This window comes from Camelus bactrianus, chromosome 11, assembly GCF_048773025.1.
Source record: "Camelus bactrianus isolate YW-2024 breed Bactrian camel chromosome 11, ASM4877302v1, whole genome shotgun sequence".
Taxonomy (NCBI): domain Eukaryota; kingdom Metazoa; phylum Chordata; class Mammalia; order Artiodactyla; family Camelidae; genus Camelus; species Camelus bactrianus.
Genome location: NC_133549.1, coordinates 24,005,888 through 24,021,201, shown reverse-complemented (window position 1 = coordinate 24,021,201; position 15,314 = coordinate 24,005,888). Strand labels below are relative to the sequence as shown.

Below are 15,314 nucleotides of genomic sequence, written 5' to 3'. Positions count from 1 at the left end.
CATTTTGGAAACTGTAAAGGGCTTGGCAAGGATAAGGCCATCTAATTAAGGAGGAGGATAAACAAAAGCCACCAGATGACTGGGGTTTCTGGTAGTGAACTCAGTCCCATCCAAAGGGAAATACCCTACAGGTGCCTCATCCTTTGCTGTCCCCTAATGAGGAAACAGCCCAAGCCTTTGTAACTAGAGTCATTAATCTGCGAACTAAAAAGTTAATGGCCAGCCAAGCTTTCTTCATCCTTTTTGGCGCATGGTGTATATTCAATATGGCTCCACGGAGCCAACCAGAAGCCCCTGCTTGACGGAATGATCTCCATTGGGCTGGAAAAGACAGACACCCTGACTGTTTGACCAACAAATGTATAGAAAATAGTGGCTGGTAAGTAGCAATTATGTAATAATCTTGTCCAAAGAAAATGTGGGCTCAAATTAAGATGATTTCACCAGGAAAACATTAAGGTGTACAAAGAGTTCTTAATAAATAGAAATAAATAGTGCGGGGTTTGCGCCATGGTTATTTTCGATGGTTATCTGCCCTCGCCGCTGCTGTTCGGGCTGCATTTTCCGCGGGGCTCAGAGCAGCATTTTGCTCTACAAAAACAACTAGCTCCTTCCCAGCCAATGATTACTTGTAATTATGCTTTCCCCTGCTATTATTCTAATAGACCTGTCATGTTGCTTGAAGGACTCTGGCGTTTGGAATATACGATGGCTTTTATGGATGGACTGCTGGAACACTTAATATAGCTCTATTTTTGAATTATCAAGTTCTATCCTTTTGAAGTCTGTGTTAGTGGAACTCCTATTTATGAGATGTGCTGTGCTTAAAGGTTTGCTATTGATAAAGAGGTCCAACAGAGCCTTTATCGTAAGCACGGCAGCATTCTCCCTGAGAGATAAATAGCAGTGCTAAAAGGTATGGTGTGTACCTAGGCTGCAAATTACTAGCCAAGTACCTCGTAACAGTGTACTTCAAAAATACCTTTATGCTTCTTGTTTGTTCTCTTTTCCATAGAGATGAATGACATTTCTTAAAACATAGAGGGGTGGATGCATGCTGGTCATCACTGGTCATCAACATCACTCGGGCTGGAGGAACGTGTTTGTTCGGGCGCAGGGTGGCTGGGTATATGCATACGCGTGGCTTACATCCTCTGTGCTGGATGTTTCAAGAATTTAACTTGTTTTAAGTTTCTTTAATTTAAAGGTGGGTATAGCTGGACTCAAGCACTTTTTGGAGTCGGATGAGAGTTTATAAACAGGGATGACTGTTGTGGGGGATCTAGAAAACCCTACTGAGGACTGAGCAAGGGCTGGCAGCTGGTGTCTTTGGGTAGTGATATGTGCAAAGGGTGGGCGGTGGCATTTGGCTTCTGGCAGAAGGGGCTGGCAGCATGCAGAGATCTTAGAAGTGGGTGGCCTGCTGGAGAAGTTGTCATCAGAAGTGGTTCCCAAAAGTCTGATATCTGGGCAACTTGACCACCAGCTGGGTGAAAGTTTCCTTTAGTTGTTCAACCAGGTTGTTCTTTTGTGGAGCCAAAGTTGCAGGCATTTGAGGCTGAAGTAATTGACAAGGCAGGCACTTTCTTTGGCCTTGGGTAGCTGTCACACGGGAAGACATCGTGCGGTTCACACACGCAGGAATTTGGGGTCAGTGGATGGTCTGGCTGCCTCATCGTGTATAGAAATGCATCTCTGATACTCCAAGGTTCTAGCAAGCATCTCGGATGCAGACAGAAATCCCTTGGCAGCTGACATCAAAGACACAGAAGCGGGACTATGGAGCAGCCTTTGACCGCTGCTAGAATTTGCATCGATTCCCCAAAGAAGGCAGGCTGCTGCTCTGGAGTGTTTGCCTGGTGTTTTTCATTTGGAACCTTCATGCGTCAGACCCTGACTACACACTGCCTGTCTAATTCATCTTCACCCATATATTTTACCATTACGGATAGCCTTCCCCTTAAGCTTGTCTATTTACTAGCTGGTGTGACAGATGACAGCGACTCTGAGCCATGTTAGATGGCATTTGTATGGCTCCGATGCCAGAAGCATTCTAAGCGGCGGTGTTGCATATTTATTGATCTCCATATTCCCGATAATCTGATGCCCGTCACATTTGACAACATTATGTGGAGAGGTCAGCTAGACAGGGCTAATGAAACTGTTTCCAAGATGGATGTTGTTTTCCACAACATTACCCTTGCAAATAGCTGTCAGTGGGGCATTTCACTGTCGGGCCAGGCATTTGAGGATTTTTTTTTTTTTAATAGTTGGTGTTAATATTAAACAAAACCTGAAGCTATTAAATCTTAGTATTTATATACAATAGAAAACATGGATATCCTGGCATCTTTCCAAATGAAAATCTTATTAACAGACATGGTGCTTGTGGCAAAGCAATTGGAGATTGGCTTGGCTGTCGAAAATGTTTGACGGATTAGCTTGAGATGATGTGAAGGGCCAAATGGGAACTGGCTGAAGTCTGGAGGATTAAACCAGCAAATAGAAAGGCTGGCTGCAGACCAGAGGCACGTGGTGCTTTTCTGACCGTGTTTCCAATCTTCCACACTGCTGCGAACAACCAGCACAAAACGCGCTCGGATTTAGATAAAGATTTACAGGGAAAAAGAAAGAAAAGTATGAAATAGTGTTTGCAAAGAGGATCCCATTTAACGAAATGCTGCATGTGAATTAATGACACAGGAAATGCACCGGGAGCAGTAATGAATATATTAAAGATGGGTTTTCCGCACCTGAATCCAGAGGTCTTTGAAAACCCAGCAAAGGGACAGTTAGAGACTTTCTCACTATCTGTCCTGAGGGTCACTGTGTTGGACAGTGAACCTGATGACTCTTCTAAAGAATCCATCCTGGTTTAATTCCAGATGGATATATATTGGTTAAAGATTCACCGAAGAGTCATAAGCAGCTATGTACTGATGTGATTTTTGAGAAATTTGTTGCATATCTCTGTAGGGCCACTGAGAATTTTGGATTCTTTAAGAAAAACATGGTCAATCTTTGGTCTGAAATGCACTATTTTACAAAGGTAGGTATATTTAATTGGTTTCTTCGTGACAATGTTCCTCTTCCAACTCTACTTCAGAGTGGACACAAACAAGGATATATAATGGAATTAGTAGTACTTGGCTACTGGCTCATCCAGAACTTTGTCAACAATGAATTCATTTATTCAGTGCTAGCATTCAGGAACACAAATCCACCACATTGCTTATAGTCACAAAAACTGAAGAACTTCTCAACTTGTTTATTTTGTAGGGTTGGAGGAAGGATGCCAGAGAAGAGGTGATTAACTATTGTGCCTTTTCCTTTAGTGGATCTCTGTACCTCTTTCCATCACGGCCTTTTGCATTGTGTTGAATGAAGAGGTAGAAAAGAATTGACGAGCTCGAGAGCAGTGAAGTTCATTGCTGGGCAGATGCTTCTGTTCTTTTCATTTGGAAAGCTTGCTTCTCCACGCCCCCTCCTCCGCTCTCATGGGATATATACACCATTAAGAGAGCATGTTCTCTCTTTGACAAACACCTAAAAGTAACAGAGGAAACAAAGTCCGGTAATGGCAAAAGTTAGCTCCAAGTAAGGAAGACTGGTACAGCATGCTGCCTGCAATTTGAGAGACACAATTTTCTTTAAAGAAAAACATCAACCAAAAAGTCATACGTGAGAGATGCAAGTTAAAGCTACCCTAGGCAGCTTTAATTTAGGCATGAGCCAATTACCTGAATAGTAGTTGCTATAGTAACTAGTAGATAATACGGCATTTATGTTGCTATTGAGATATCTTGTACTTTACCGGAATAAGAAAAAAAAAAAAAAGACTTCTAGGAGCAAAAAGACACTATGTGAAGGGAACATTTCTCATAACCATTTTACTTCTTCCATTTTACTATTTATTTGTGATGAAATGGGCATGTACAATTACAGGTAACCTGGGGTTGGTTTGTTGTTATTGATATTTTCCTGAAATGTCCCTTTAAAAGCCCAATCCCTAGGGCATCTCTGAAGGAGTCCTGGTTGTCATCTTGGATGGCCAACACGGGGAGAATTCTGTGGTGGGCCTGACATTCTGCAAGGTGTAGGCCAACATGGGTCAGCTCAAGGTGAACCCAACGGTCAAGAATGCCCAAGAATTCAGATGCTGTTGGAGGCTGTCATGTTATGTCTTTAATGTTATGCATCATGGGGTATTTGGTGGTTAGTGCGATTTTAGAAAGGATTTGAGATCCTTTCTGGAGACAATTACAGTTTCTCAAGGAGGACTTGTGATGAATGAACTGCAGTTGTCTCACATCCAGGGCTGAAGCTGATGGAGAGGCAGTAGAGAACAGAGGAATGCGGGCAGTTGCCACTTTGCTGTGTGCGGGAGTCTGGCAGGCTGACCCTAATAACTCAGGTCCCAGTTTGGATTTGGGGGCCTGTCTGCTGACTCCATGACAACTCCCCCAGCAGTTGCTCTGCCTTTCACTGCTATATAGTACCACTTCCTAAACTGGTTTGGGGAAACTCCGGGTGCTACCAGACCTTTCAAATTCTTAAAGCAAAATTGATTTACATTAATTTAATTTAAAAACTCATGTCAATTAGGGCTTTTTTCTTTGGGGGTAGAATAGGGGATTATTAAGAAGGGGAAATTCAGAGGTAGGGTCCCACCAGCCCCAAATGATCATAGTGATGGAAACAAAACTTGACTGCATCGCGATGTCTCCATCTGTACATACTCCTCACTTCACACTCTTCTTAAGCAATTTTCTCTCCACAAGATGACACAGAATAAAGTAAGCATTGTCTTTGAAGCCAGAAAACCTGAGTTCGAGTCTCAGTTCTGCCATTTCCTAGGATTGTGGCCTAAGGGAAGGAATCTGTGAATATTTCTCATTTGTAAAATGCTCCTAATAATACCCCCCTGATCAGCAGGGACTGGATGAAGCTAGAACACTCTGGCTGAGCATCTGGCTATGACTTCCATCTCTTGACAGCTGTTCTGTATTCCCACACCTGCGCTGGCCAGTCCCAGATGTCAGAGACTCATTTGATTTCTCTGGCCTCAGTCTTCTCATCTGCAAAATGGTATCCTTGGCCTTGCCGGCCTCAGAGATGCCCTGCTGCTCTTCACATTCTGCGATGATATGGCATAAGCTTTCCCAGGTTCCTAAATGTTGTTCCCTTCTGAGTCTTCATGGCCTAATGCAAATTCATCTTCTTTTCCTGAGTTTGAAGAGCTGCTTAACTGAAAAGTTGGTTTGAAACGAAGTCTTGTATATATCACAGGCATGGCTTCTGGTCTGCAAGGAACAGAAGAAATCAATTTGAGCTTTTTGCCTTTAGGCTGATAATGTGTTTTAATTCCCATTTTACAAATGAAACAATTGAATTTTCTGGAGCTTAAGTGACCCATCCAAGACCTCACCACCCTCAGTATTTTGGTAGCCCCCACCTGCTATATGTTTAATCTCCCAGGGGGTTCACCAGAAGGGGGCAGTTCCAAGGAAAAGTGTTCAAAGGGGGAGGCCAGTGCATGCATCTTTCCTCAGTTACTGTCAAAACAAACTGCATCACCCGAGAAGCAGATGGTGGGCCAGGAACCCACAGGAGGTGGCAGGAGGGAGAGAGAGGGGCATTGAACTGTTTGAAGAGCAGTATTTGGTCACCTGATTCAGAATTCCCATCTATCTCCACAGCCCTCAGTACCTGAGACCCTTCAGCACCTCACCTCGCACCATTGCCTCCAGATTGCAAAACCCATTAGACTGTGAAGTAAGCCGAGTAGGAATCAATTTTTTGTCTAGCCCCTGAAATTCTTTGGAATAATATGTCAAAATGGTTATCTCATCTGTTGCGATTGGCTTGAAAATATCAGAATTTCTGTGGATATTTATGAGATTTCCATGTACCATCTGGCTCTCGCCATGTGAGGGTGCCTACACAGATGCCTGGATAATGTATAGGGAGCCAAGCACGTTTATTTTTACAGAGGGTAATTATTACAGCCTCTCCTTCCTGAAATGAGCCTTTTGTTTTATGTTTTCAGCGAGAACTTGTGAAATATTAAGATATTTTACGGCCTTAATGTTCTGAATTGTTTGCCTCTCCATATTGCAATCTAAAACTCATTAACAGTTGAACAATTTAATCAGAATGAATCAAGTTGTGAAAAGGATACACAGGCAGTTCACATAGCCATAAAGCATGGCTGAAACTTTTCTGAACAGCTTAATAAAACTTAGAAGGCAGCAGGAAATAAATGATTATCCTGGACAGTATCAGGGTAAACAGAACCTGGAGCCATGAACTTGGTAATTGTTCTTTCCCACTCAGCACATTTGCCAAGGCTTGGTCTTAATTCATGGGATGGACCAATGAGGATAGGGGTTTAAGTTGCCAGTCCTTCTGTAAATTCTTTCTCTTAATAATAAGCATGATCAAGGAGGCAAAGCGAAAGTGGGTGCATTAAGCCTGACTTCAAATTCCAGAAGTTTTCCTTCACTACAAATAGTCCCCAGGGACGCCGGGAGGCTCCAACCCACAGTTTCTGGGGAAGACCTCAGTTTCAAGATGGACTTATTCATTATACTTTATAAATATCATTCATCCCAGAATTCTCTCTGCAGAGGTAGGCAAGTGTGTTTTGTGGAAATGCGTGTTAGTTTCATTCCTCAGTTTGGGTTGTATCTACATCAAATACTGTCTGACAGAGTTGGCTGTATTATGCATTTGAATTCAAGGCCATCAGTAGAGTGACCAATGTGTCCTTGATTTTCCAGAAACCAGAGACCCTCAGGCAAATTGGAATGGTTGGTCCCCAGCGAAAGCCCCAACTCCAGATATTTCCTGGTCTCAGTGCCTGAAGTTACTCTCCCTTCCAATTTAAGAATTATGCCTACAGCTTCTCAATCAGATGATTATCCAGAATTGTTATATATGTGTATATATACACACATGTATATATATACAGTCATATGTATATACACACACATATACATACATATATATATATGTATATATATATACTTTGTTCTTGTTCATAATTTTTATCCCGTCTTCTTCTGAGAATGAATTGAAACATCTACATATAGGCTTCCATCCTATGTCAGGGTATTTGAAGTTTCCCCATCCCTATGTGTTCAGTGAAAACTTGTAAAACAACAAAATACTCTACTGTTTTGATACTATAAATTCAAATTGCAACCTCTACACCATGCCTTTTTTGTTACTTTGTAATTTGCACCAGCAAAGCACCATTGCTATTCAGCACAGGCTCGTGGGTCCCAAGTAGTGAAACCCTTACAGTCTTGTCACTTTGCTTTCTTTCTCATTATTAAGATTTCACCTTCAGGGTTGAGTTTGTTGGACAGACACGGGCTTCTCAACATCTGATCTGAAACATCCGATCTGACGCTTTTGACCTGTTCAATCAGAGAATTCTAACTCTACCACCCCCTGGCTGTGTCACTGTGGACAAATTCTGTCCCACATTATGCCCCAGTTTTCTCATTTGAGAAGTGGAGTTGGTAAGACTGAGGCTGTAGAGTTGCCAAATGGGTTGCCATAGCTACAACCCTAACCAAAGTCCTAAGGGCTGAGTGCTTTGGTGTGCCAAAACATGCGTGGCCGTGATTTGGCGAAGTCTAAATGGGCGCTGTGGGCTGATCTGGTGGGCAGGGGCCCATTGCTGGCTGGTTGGGGGTGTGCTGATTCTAGTGTAAGTGCAGACCCTGAGCCCACAATTTCAGGGGCACCTTATGGCCTATGGTCAAAAAGGCACCGTCAGAGAAAGGGCCAGCTCAATTCTTTACGAATTATTTCTGGGCTTGTGGAATGTTTCAAGTTCAAAGTCAAGTTGATTGTTTTATCACAGTTTGTATACAGAATAATCCTTTCCCAGTTCCTTACTTGAGATTTTGTTCTACCTGGGTTTACTTCTGAATACTTTCCCTAACTACCCATCATTGAATTAATCAAAATTTGGAAGTGACGTGTTATTTCCATTTGTTTGATGGCTACCCTTAACATTTTAACATGCATATTTATATTAACAAATAATAAAGTTTCTCAGTATCTTTATCCTTCTTCTAAACTATGAGGTCATTAAAACTTTACACGTATCCAGCAGTAACAATGAACGCTTTGGCAATGTTATTTTATCTGTCCCATTATTACCATTGTTATTATCATTATGGAATATTTTATAGCAAACCCCAGATATCACGTGTCACCACTTAGAAATACCTTAGTTGATAAGAACTTTTTCTCCTTAATATAACCACCATGCCATTATTAGCAAACAAAATTAGCAATAATTTCTTAATATGATCATCTATCCCTTCCATACTTAAATTTCCCCTGTTGTCTCAAAAATCTCTTTTTACAGATGATTTGGTTGAATAAGTGGCCAAATAAGGTCTGCATATCATACTTGTATTTTGAAAAAAATGTAAAATGCCCCATGGCCTGGACTTAGCTGGTTGCTTTTACTTGATGTCCTATGATTTGTTCTTCTATGCCCTGAGGTATTATAAACTCTTGTTTCAATTCAGTGACTACTTGAAATTCAGGACTTTTTGGGTAACAGCCCTTCCGAGATGTTGCCATGTACTGATTGCATCACACCACGAGGCACAGAAATGTCTGGTGTCCCACAGTTTTATTGATACTAAGATTGATCAGGGTTCAGGTGGTATCAGCTACATTTCTCATTATGAACCTCTCCATCAACTTTTCATGTAATGCTTTGTAAAAATTATGGTAAAATATGCATAACATAAAACCTGTCATTTTAACCATTTTTAAGTGTACAGTTGTGTGGCATTAAGCAGATTCACAATGCTGTGTAGTCATTGCTCTCTCCATTTCCAGAACTTCTTCATCATCTGAAACTGAAACTCTGTACTCATTAAACAGTAACTCCCCATTTTTCCTCCCCCGGCTCCTGGCAACCACCATTCTCCTTTCTGTCTCTATGAATTTGCCTCTTCTGGGCACCGTATGTAAGTGGAATCACTCAGTATTTGTCCTTTTGGACTGGCTTATTTCCTCTAGCATAATGTCCCCTGGGTTCATCTGTATTGTAGCATGTGTCAGAATTTCCTTCCTTTATATGGCTGAATAATATTCCATTGTAGAGATAGGTCACATTTCGCCTATCTGTTCATCTGTTTACGGACACTGGGATTGCTTTTGGCTATTGTGAATACTGCTGCTATGAACATGGGTGCACTCTCTTGGTGCTTTCATTATTGACTGATGCTCTTTGTCTAGATCCATTACAGGAAGACCTCATTTTATTATGCCTTGCTTTATTGCACTTCCAGATATTGTGTTTTTTTACAAATTGAAGTTTTGTAGCAACCCTGTGCTGAGCAAGTCTACTGGTGCCGTTTTTCAAAAGCATTTGCTCACTTTGTATCTCTGCATTACATTTTGGTAATTCTCAAAACATTTCCAACTTTTTCATTTTTATTATATTTGTTATGGTGATCTGTGACCAGTTGTCTTTGATGTTGCTATTGTAAGTTTTTTATTCTTTTGTAATTTAAAGTATGTACATTGTTTTCTGGATACAACTGCACTGCACACTTAATAGACTACAGTACTGGCAAAACAAAAAAATTCATATGACTCACTTTATTGCAATATTTGCTTTATGGTGGTGGTCTGGATCTAAATTTACAGTATCTCTGAGGTATGCCTATATTTCATTGTAGGTCATAAAATGGTGACTTTTTGATATTTTCTGTTTATTTACCAATTTCAGAATAATGAGTTAGTGTACCAGTATCCCATAAAGGTGACCAATGAGGTGTTTGGGTTTTTTTTCAACCAACTTTTTTTTACAGCTTCTAAAGTTGGTTCTTGTGTCCTGTGACAGCGTTCCAGTAGACTTTTATCACTTCTTTTATTTCTGACACTTTTATTAGTGTCCCAGACTAATCTTGTACATTTCCTACCTGACGGGAAGAAGCTCCTTTTCTCTTTTTTACTCACCACTCTGCTCTCAGAACTTCACTTCTGAACAGCAAACACCAAGCAATTTTCCAGTTCTCTGTGGATACCATCTGAGTGTCCTACAGTTTAATTCAATTCTGACACTGTCTACCTGGAGATAGCATCAGATCTCCCAGGTTAAAAGCTCAGTCCCAAAAGACTGCCCTTCTTCTCTCCCCCTTCAGATACCAATTGCAAGTCCAGGTTTCACCTGTGCTTCTGATTGACTATAAATTGGAGGTTCCCATCACCCCTCCTCATGTTCAGTATTTACTAGACTGGCTCATAGAACTCTGGGAAACATTTATGTTTATCAGTTTATTATAAAGGATACAGTTCAGGAATAGCTGGATGAAAGAGATACATAGGGCAGTATATGGAGGAAGGGGTGTGAAGCTTCCATGTCCTCTTTGGGCAGGCAGACCACCCTCTGCATGCCCAACCCTCCCCTACCGCCCAGCACCTTCGTGTGTTCACCAACCAAGAAGCTTACCAAACCCTGCACTTAAGGGATTTTTATGGAGGCTTCTTTTGTAGGCATGATTGGCCATTGGGTATTAATTCAACCTCCAGCCCCTCTCCCCTCCCTAGAATTTGGGGTAAGGCTGAAAGTTCCAGCTTCTCTAATCAGATAGTTCCCCTGGCAACAGGCCACCATTCTGTGGTTATCTAGGGGCTTTCAAAAATCACCTTATTAACATAAGCTTAGGTGTGGTTGAAAGGGTTTTGTTAAGAATAATAGAAGATACTCCTTTCATCTTGGTCATTCTTATCACTTAGGAAATTCTAAGGGTTTTAGGAGCTCTGTGCCAGAAATGGGGATGAGATAATATATATTTATATATATTTATATATATTTTATAAATCACAATATCACACTACTCATTCCCGAAATCAGCCACTTTTCCAATGAGACCTGGTTCTTCTGGGGCATGGGCTTCAGACACTACAATCTGGGTACTTGTGTGCTCACTGCTGGTGGATTATCACTGTTCCAGGCTTTTTGGTAAACAGAGCTAACATATATATATATTTTTAAAGAGAAAAATTATAAACTCATACTGATATTTTTAATCAGTGTTTTTACTCCTTTGACTTTACACTTGTATATCTTTTATAATGAAAATCTTGGTTCTGTTGAGTTAACATATTATTTTATTCTAGAATATGTCTATAGTGGCTTCAAAATAGTAATACCAACATACATATGATAAGATGCTGAATGCAGTTTCAGATTTTTCCCCCGTTGTTGTTCTTAGATTATATCCCATTAGGTATATACAATCAAACACAGTGCTTTAACATCAATCAAAGTAAATTTTTTCCCTTTGTGTATCTATAACACCAACTTGATATATAGTTAGATTCATTCATTTCAACATGCTTTCAAATTTTAGAATTTTTTTTTAAGAAAAGAAACATAAGATCCTAAACTAAAAAACTATGTGTAATATGTACTAACATAATATATATTTTAATTATATATAATAGATATATCCACAGAAGTCTTGCTTCCATCCTTTCCTATTCTGTTTCTTTCTTCCTAATGAATTATAATCATTTTCATTAGTTTTTGGCTTATACTTCAGCTGTTTCCTTTTGAAATTATAAACAACTTCCTTTCTTCTGGGAAGAAAGAGAACATACTTTTTCTTTTCTTAGACAAAAGATACGTATCTTTTAGTGTGCTTGGTACTGCACTGCGATGCTGTCCTGAGAGCTGGGTATTTGGGCTATTTGCGTCACTTGGCTATTATAATCAATGCTGAAATCAATAGGCTTGTGATTACATGGCTTTGCATTTTTGCCAGTGTATCTTTGGGATAGATTTTTAAAAATGGATTTCTGGGTTAAAGGGTAACTGCAGAGTAAATTTATTAGACAGTGCCAAATTCCCCTCCCTGGTGACTTCTCATTGTGCACCCCTGTAATCACCTGCAACGTAGGAGCCTGCCTGTTCCCCACCACATCAGCATCATCGACAGAGTATATTGTAACACTGCTTTAGTTACTGGGAGCAGTTACAACATTAATTTGTATCTTGAGATTCCTGTAGCACATGGAAAGTACAAATTTGGACCCCTCATTTAAGCATGTTGGGGTTTCTACTTCTTGGATGTTTGGGGGGGTTACTTTTCCCCCACCTAGAACCTCATCAGATGACACTATTTCTCTGATTCTTCCTAAGGTGGAATTTTCTAGCCACATTTTGATGGAGGGGGCAGCCTTTTGAGGCCTTTCTATTATGCTGTCTCTCGGTGTGGGATTCCTTCCCACTGCGGGCCAAGGCCCAGATTCCTGTCCTCCTCTGGTGTTCTGCCTACAGCCCTGAGCGGTGGAACCTGTGTCTGGATCTGATCCCCTCTTGGGCATCACGTTTTCAGCTTCTTTGTTTACCACTCTGGTTTTGAAGGCCCTCTTTAATTCTGGTACCTGGAGATTTCCCTTTCTTTCTTTACAGCCTTTCTGTGTACTACATTTTTTGGTTACATTTGATGTATATATTTCTATGTATAATGAGTGGGAGGGGATTCTACAGAATCTCATGTCTCCATGTTGCTGGAGGAAACTCAATGCGTATTTTTGTAAAAGTTATACCAAGGTAGAGAAGTAAAATGGAAATTGGGAGTGAAAAGATCATTTGCTATGTAAAAATACCCTTTAAGGATGGACTTCTCTTAATGTGTTGAAACTAAAATTTTATCTGTAACCAAATTGAGTTTGTGAGTATTACTCAGAATGGGGTATACCAGTTATGCAAAGTTTCTGTCTCTGTCTCAGATGTGAGGACCCAGGGCAATGGGCTACATATTTCTGCAGTGTAGGCCTGAGCAGAGGAAAAAAAAATCACTAAACGATCCTTTTGGCCTCATTCCAAAGTCAAACTCCAAACACACCACAAAACGTGGTGTATCAGGCAGGTTTCTGGGTAGAATAGATCATGAAGAGAAAAGAAACCAGGATTACCCCTAATGGGATAATTAGGAGAATCCTTTAGTCAATATTGTTTAACTTCCTTTCAGATTCCTAGTTGCCCTATGAATGGTGTTATCAGTGCCTTCTGATAATTTCTGAAAGGACCTAGAGCCAACCTTTCCCCTTTCAAGTGGGTGGGCCTTTCGTTTCTCTTCTGGAACTCTAGATATTTCTAAATTCTGGGCTCTGCTGTCTGTGGTTTTGTGACAGCAATCACGTTAGACTGGAATTAGCCCAGATGGTGGAGGATGGAAAACAGTGTGTTGCGCTTTTCTATGACGCACGGTCAGCTCAGCTTGGATGCTGATGCGCCTTGTGTGCTGGTAAGAGTGGCGGCTCCCAGATGATTCATGTACTGAGAACAGGTTTTGGTGTTACCTGCTGTTGTCTTGTCCCCCTTAACCTGCCAGCGTGTGCCCTGTAGGTATGGAACTTTTAAAACTTTTTTTGAAGAAGAGTTTTTGGAAATCATCTCTAACCTGGATAACTAAATCCTGACTGGTCTTCTTTCCTCTGATTTCTCCCATATTTACAAATTCTAAATGAATAGGCCAAAATGAAAACTCTTGTTAAGTTTTCTAAATGGAGACCTGATCCTGTCACCCCCTCTGCTAAAAACCCTTTGGTGAGTTTTCTGAAGAATCGAGCCCAGTTTCCAGGCCTGGTACCCAGGCCCTCCGATGGGACTTGATGGCCTTTTCCTCTTTCACCCTCCGCAGCTGGCAGCCCAGATGCCCCAAGCTCTTTTGTTTCTTTCCGCCTTTGCTGTAGCTGTTCCCTGGCCTTGTGACACCGTTCCCCTCAGAGGCCATGCCAATAACCCCTGACATGTAGGACCACACGGGGACCAAGGACCGACCAAGGACAGTTGTACCAGGACTCCTGGTCCACCGGTTTTGAGCATTACCTGCGATAGCTCTGTGGCTTTACCTCTCCTCTGTGGACACTTTCTAGGCTTTTCCAGCTTGCTGTGGCCCTCTGCTGGGATAGGACTTCTCAACTCTGCCTACCAAATTCCTACCTCCCCTCAAGACTCGCTGCTCTGGTTCCCAGGGCAGGTCCTCCATATTCCTTAAACTCTTTCCGAGCATTTGCCATGTTAAAATTGTAAACCTTCTCCACTTTTTGCTTGGTGCCCATGTCAAAGGAGGCTTCTTGCCTGGTAAGAGGAGATTAGTTGGTGAGACAAATGAATGAAAGACTACATTCAAACAGGTGTTTTCAGTTAGGCATCATTTTGCCTGGAGGAATTTGAACCAGAGTATCTGGTGGGGCCCCGTCCTATGTGTGAGGAAAGCAGGCAGATTTCATCCTGTTATTAGCTAGTTTATTGCCCTCAGTCTGGCCTGCTCTGCCATGAGGGTTAGACTGGTTTCCTAGACTGAAAGTATCGGAGGCCAGAGACTGGAACCTCTCAATACTCCATAAGAGGAACTGTTCCTAACAGAGAAAATGCTGAGTAAGTCGATGAATGAATCAATAAGAGTGTGTGAAGGGGGAGAGAAAGTCAATCACCATGATGAAAAAAGGAATCTCTGGGAGCTTCTGGAAAGGATCCAAGGACCTGGTATGGACAGGAAGGGCAATAAAAGATTATTTCAGTCCAAGGATAGAGGTTGAGCTGAGCTATGTGTGCAAAAGAGGCAACTGTAGTGAAAAGAGGAAGGGAGCCAAGAGGCCTGGGCTTTGCTTCATTGTGACCTTAGGTCAATTGTGCCCAACCGTCTAGCTGTGCATTCATTTGTCTATCCATCTGTCTATTCAGCCATTTATCTATCTACAAACGTCCATCTAGTCTTCCATCAATTCATCTGTCTGTCCATCCACCTAAAAATTCATCTACCTGTCCATTCATCCATCTATACATCTGTCCGTCCATCCATCCATCTGTCCATCTATCCGTTCAAGCATCTATTCACCTGTCCATCCATCCATCCATCTGTCCATCTATCCGTTCAAGCATCTATTCACCTGTCCATTCATCATCCATCCATCCATCTGCTATTCATCTGTTTGTCCATCCATCCATCTATCCATCATTACCAAACACCCACAGTTACTAGTGACTAGAAAACCAGATATGAGAAAGACACTATCTCTCCCTTCATGGGACTCAGTGTTTTATGGGAAGAGTGTCACAAATAATTACTGTGTAATAAGATAATAACTTCAGGATAGCCCTCTCTCCTCAGTGCTGAGAGTGAGAGCACCTTGGTTTGCCTAGAGACAGGAAAGGCTTCCAGAGGAGGCAGTGTTTGAGTCCTGACCTGAGCAAGGTGTTTATTACCCTCAGCCTCAAACTTCACCTCACCTGTGCAAGGGCGGCATGGGGCCGA

General features: G+C 41.5%; 1 protein-coding gene across 9 annotated transcripts in view; it reads left to right on the top strand.

Moving 5' to 3' along the window:
• The window catches only part of BUB3 (BUB3 mitotic checkpoint protein), a 105,624-nt gene that overhangs the window by 72,241 nt on the left and 18,069 nt on the right, over positions 1–15,314 (top strand). The window lies entirely within an intron of this gene.